This window comes from Aptenodytes forsteri, unplaced genomic scaffold, assembly GCF_000699145.1.
Source record: "Aptenodytes forsteri isolate BGI_AS27 unplaced genomic scaffold, ASM69914v1 Scaffold97, whole genome shotgun sequence".
In the NCBI taxonomy this organism is placed as follows: domain Eukaryota; kingdom Metazoa; phylum Chordata; class Aves; order Sphenisciformes; family Spheniscidae; genus Aptenodytes; species Aptenodytes forsteri.
The window spans coordinates 3,626,901-3,632,188 of NW_008795036.1; positions in this window are offsets into that span (position 1 = coordinate 3,626,901).

The window sequence follows — 5,288 nt, forward strand, 5'->3', positions numbered from 1 at the left end:
CTGAAGCTCTGCTCATTTCTAAGAACAAGTCTAGCTGCACCTGGTGTAGACTGTCAGTGAAAGCGGATCCACACTACGAAGCTGAGACTGTGCAGAAGCAGCTGAGGAATGGAGATGTGTTCTGTTTGATGATAGGAGAGGTAATCCTCACTGCTGTGGGAGTGGTAGCCTTCAGCAGAAGGGCAGCAGCAAAACAGTGGTGGTAGTAAGAAATTTTCACAGTTATGTTTGCTACATCTTTGGTCTCAGCAAACGTACCACAGCACTGACAGCACCATAAACGCACAGGGCTTTGGTAAGATGCATATAAAATACAAACATGCAACAATCAATCAAAGGCATAGAAAGTTGGAAATGGGCAGGGTGGCACTGCGCTGAGGAAGAGAATTAGAGAGACTATACATTTTGCTGAATTTTCCCTAAAACTGCTACACGTAGTATTCTCCAGTCTAGAAACCCTCTCTAGGAGGAGTCAAAAGAAGAAATTAGATTCTTTTTTAAAGTACAAAGCATTGCAGGGATGCTCCTGGTTCAGTCCTATTTCTACGTGCTAATGTTTTATTTCTGTGTGCTCTTTCCATATAGAAGATACAGTACAAAGCAAACCTTGAAAGATGTATTTGATCTAAGCAAAAGTTAAGTTGAAAGTACAGCACATGAAGGAGGGCTTTCCTTGTGTAAACCGAACAGTTAATCTGAGGAACTGGGCCGTTCACCTGAGGAAGGGAACCGTACTTCATCAGGATCTACTAGAAATTGGGAACCTCCTAAAAGCAGATGCTGCTGATTACATAAGGGAAAAGAAGGGAAAAAGATTAATGATAAAAATTTATCTCTGTCCCAGATATATAATGGGTTAGATGACGTGTTTATGTGATCATCCAAGTTTTTACTCCATCTACCTGTCCCCTAATAAAGCAAATTAAAAGTTCAAATGAAGAACTACCCTTTAAGTGTGATGTCACTTAGCAAAATACAATATAACCCATATGCTACATACTGCCTGTAACAGAATACATACAAGTGATAATCTTCACAAGAAAGGATGAGAAAAAAGCAGCTCATCATGGGCTATCAGTGGAAATGTAAGTTAGCAGGAAGCTGCCTAGTCTCGAGGGATAGGTGTGATTTAGTGAGGGACAGAGCACTGAATAAAGTATCAGGGGTTGTGGGCTATACTCCTAGCCCTACAAAGTTTGCTACAAGACTTCACCTTTATAGTGTCTCTCCTTACCTTTTACTCCATATTAGGCTTCTTCATCATGACTGTTAACTTTGGGGGTAGAGTCTGGGCTCAATGCTTCTAAACAGTGTCTAACTGAACAGGCTCTGACCTTGACTCAGAGCCTCTAGACAACAAAATGCTTGTTTCTCAAATCAAAAATAACAAAAGCAATTTTAAAAATATATAAATGTAACATACACAAAGCCAAAGACTGTTTAGAAATCTAGGTAACAAGAAAATCCAGGATTTAGATGTTCATGTGATCTGCTAACTTGAATTCAAATAAACCAGGCAAAACCATCCAAGTGTATCTGATGCTGCATTTGTCTTGAATACGAAGCCATTCCCACTACATTACTCAATCACATTCTTATCACTTGAGCATTAACTTTATGCTAAGATTCCATTTCAGTACAACTAAATGTAGCAGACACCAGTAAGACTGCCAGAAACACATGAGCATAAGGCTAATTTTAGAAATTTGTTTAAATTTCTTTTTTTCTTCCTAGAAATGCATCAGTAAAGGAAACCCACCTGCTCTGAAGAGCACCAAAATTCAGAAGAACAGAGGCACGTCTCTGCAGGTTGATAAAAAATTCTTCATGTTACACAGAATACAACCACCCTGTAAATATACAGGCCAAGGAGTCCAAAAAAAAGTACACAGTCTATTGGATATACCTCAACTGCAGAAACACCTGTGTTAATTACATCACTGACACAAGTTAAGTGCACAGCAGTAATCAGACGACAAAGCGTTAACAATCAGTGAGTTGCCACGTAATTACCGTTACATCCAATGGAGTTACCCAGTACTGTATGTACTGCATTGTTCCTGTTATTATGTGGTAACTATCAAATTACCACGTGTCATCACTGTAACATTAGGTTGATCCACTATGGAAATCCATTCTGTTCAACAGCAGTCTAAATTCTTCATCTGTCCCTCTGGTGATGTGGACCGGTGGATTACGTACTAAGCTACACTAAAGGTTAAAGGACTAGGTTAGGCACTTCATAGATTAAACCTGATCAAACAGCCCAATTCTGCCACCTTTTCCCACTATGAGTTTCATTACTGTACTGCAGATGGGATAATACTTGACAGGGTACTACTATCTGTCCCAAAGTGATCATTTTCTCCTTAAATTTCCTGTAAAACCTACAGCAACTTTCCCTCTCTACAGCTATAGTAGTTACTACCTTAAAAAAATAGAGTAGAAAAGCAGGTTTTGCTTGCTGTAAATGGAAGGGAGTCAAAGATGTCAGGAGATCCATTTAGGACTTACACTGTTACTAAGCTATTTTACTGAGAAGACATACAGAAAATAATACTATGATGGGAGGAAAGAGTATTAGGGTTTTTTTTAAAGGGACAAACAGAAATAGATACATCATTATAAGCTTTGGTTCACACGTTTTCTGCATCTATATTTCTGCAGAGAACAAAATTTAGTGTTAGAAGTGTTTTAAAATAACATTAGGAATACACACAAGTCTTGGAAACAGCCCAAGCGAGGGAGCAAAACTGCAAGTGTAGCTCTCAACCTGGGAAACTCCCACACTACAACAAACTCATTAGCAACTGCTAACAAGCCACCTGGTGTGAGCTACATGATAAGTGAAAATACGATGGCGAGGATGTTATGAAAATGGTTATCACCCATCAGTGCATTCACTACAAGGAATATTTTGCACATATATTTTACATTAACACTTGGAAGGTGCTCAGATGTTATGTGAACAGGAGCCCACGCAAGAGCCCGCACAGATGACACAGTGGTTTCAAGGGCATAGGATTGTTCACTATTAGCTTAAGTGACATCTAAATAGGTGCACAGCCAAATTCATATACAAATGAAAGTCAAAGATGTTAAGGGGACAAAGACAATTGGGTAATTATGTAAATAAAATTTGAAATGTTATGAAAGATTTATCAAAATGAGGAGAGAGTCTTTCCTTACCATGATTAGTTAGCACATAGCAGAATCCCTGAGAAGACAAGACAATTACTGTTTCACACAGGTTAGCAGAATAAGATAAACCATCCGGGGAAAGTAAGATTTATCGACAACTACCATTTATCATCTTTACCGGGACTGGCCTCAGGTTTGCAAGTGTGTCTGAATTAACATAGAGGTAAACCACACCTTTTTTTTTTTTCCTTCTGAAGAAAGGCCTGAGGTCTCAGAAAAACCCATGGTAACAAACATTTCCTCTGCAGAACACTTCTACCTCAACAGCTGCAGCTTACGGTTGAGTTCTTTGAAACAGTTCACTGATAGGTAAAGGTAGTCCTCTTGTTACATCTGGTAAAAAATGGCTTGAAGGCAAGTTTTTGCCGAAAATGGCTCACTTCCCTTCCCTTTTGCACTTTTGCACAGAGCATTTCTGACCACTTGCTCCATCTCTGTCAATCTGCCAGTGGCTCTGTGGCTCAAGATTACAGCACTGGAGATGCATGCAATTTTCAAGTATCAGGAACTAACAGCAAGTTAGCAACTGTATGTTTATTGACAAATCATGCACTGTTGTCTCTTCGACACTTTACCTCCAACCTTCTCCAGTATTTTCTAGAATCCTTTGCAGAATCCAGCTCCCCTTATGTGTCAGTCATTTCGAAGTTGTTTAATAGGGAATGGCAGTCGGTGGAGCCAAATGACAATTGGAAAGGTAAGTCCTTGCAAGCAATTTCAACAGAAGACCAGAAGCAAGGAATGGAAACAGATTCATGTCCTCATATTACATCTATGTTGTTCTTACACTGTCAAATATAGTGCCTCCAAATCACAAGTGATATTGCTCTGTTTATAGTAACAAACATGGTGGAATGGCGTACGCATAATTCAGGAGGTTTCACGACCGTGTCCTCCACCCCGCTGCAAGGGGAGATGGTAAAACAACAGCATCCTAGCCTTGTTTACACTACATCTTGCACCATTTACTACCCCAGCAGAGACATGAGCCTAATCAACTGAAGTGTAACCTTTTACAACAGTTTTGCTGCTCAAGATCTACCCTTGACTCCAAACGTGCCAACAAGATTGACTTCAAAAAGATCTGTGTTACTTAACTTGATGTCACATCTGAGAAGCTGCCCTGCCAAAAAACGTTTCTGTACAAAGAACTTTTACATGAGCACACGACTATTTCTGTGATGCAATGACCAGCATCTCCAGCACTGGGATCTTTCCAAACATGGCCTTACACAAAAGCTTTGGGGCTAATGCTACCTGTGTTGCTCATGGAAAGTAATGAACCAAGTTATGGGAGAGGGAGAACGAGGACTTTGTCTCTTTAATTTTGCATGCATGATAATGTTTTTAACCACTAAGGTCATACCTGCACGTGATGACTGACAACTTTTCAGCTTGATTCAAAGCAAACAGCTGTTGGTTTGATTGCCTAGCAACTAAAAGTTGATGGATGACCCTTAAGATGGATAACTACCATAAATCACCTCATTCAGACTCTCAGGGAAAAAAATTAAAAAACAATGGTTTTCATGACATTTGCTGCACTCCATAATGTGCCATGATAAATTTGGCCGCCTTATGGATGCACAGTTGTGGCTGCTGAAATTAGACACTTTTGTTTTCTGCATTCTGCACTTCTTGTAGCCCCCTCTGTAAGGTGTGTTCATATTAATATACTCCACTGTCAGAAGAAAGCAGAATACCAGAAGCTACTGTCAATCACCACAAGGCAGGGAGAATCTGTATTGAATCTCTGCATCACCAAACAGCTTTTAATCAGGAAACAGCAGTCTTATATCATAGCTATGGCACTGGGCTACATGCATTAATAATGGTTACAATATATTTAGTGTAATGACTTGACCCCGGTCAACATTATTGATGCTGTGATTAATATGAATTTGATAAACTGCTTCCTCTTTGAAGACATTTTGTATGTTTCTCAAGCAAGAGAAAAATACTTTTTATGTATAAGTAAATATAGCAGGCCTTCATAGGGGCATTCTGATCTCAGCTGCACAGGTGTAAAAATAGATTTCTCAGGATTTATACTAGTGTCCCTGAAATTGAAATCTAGACCATGAGAA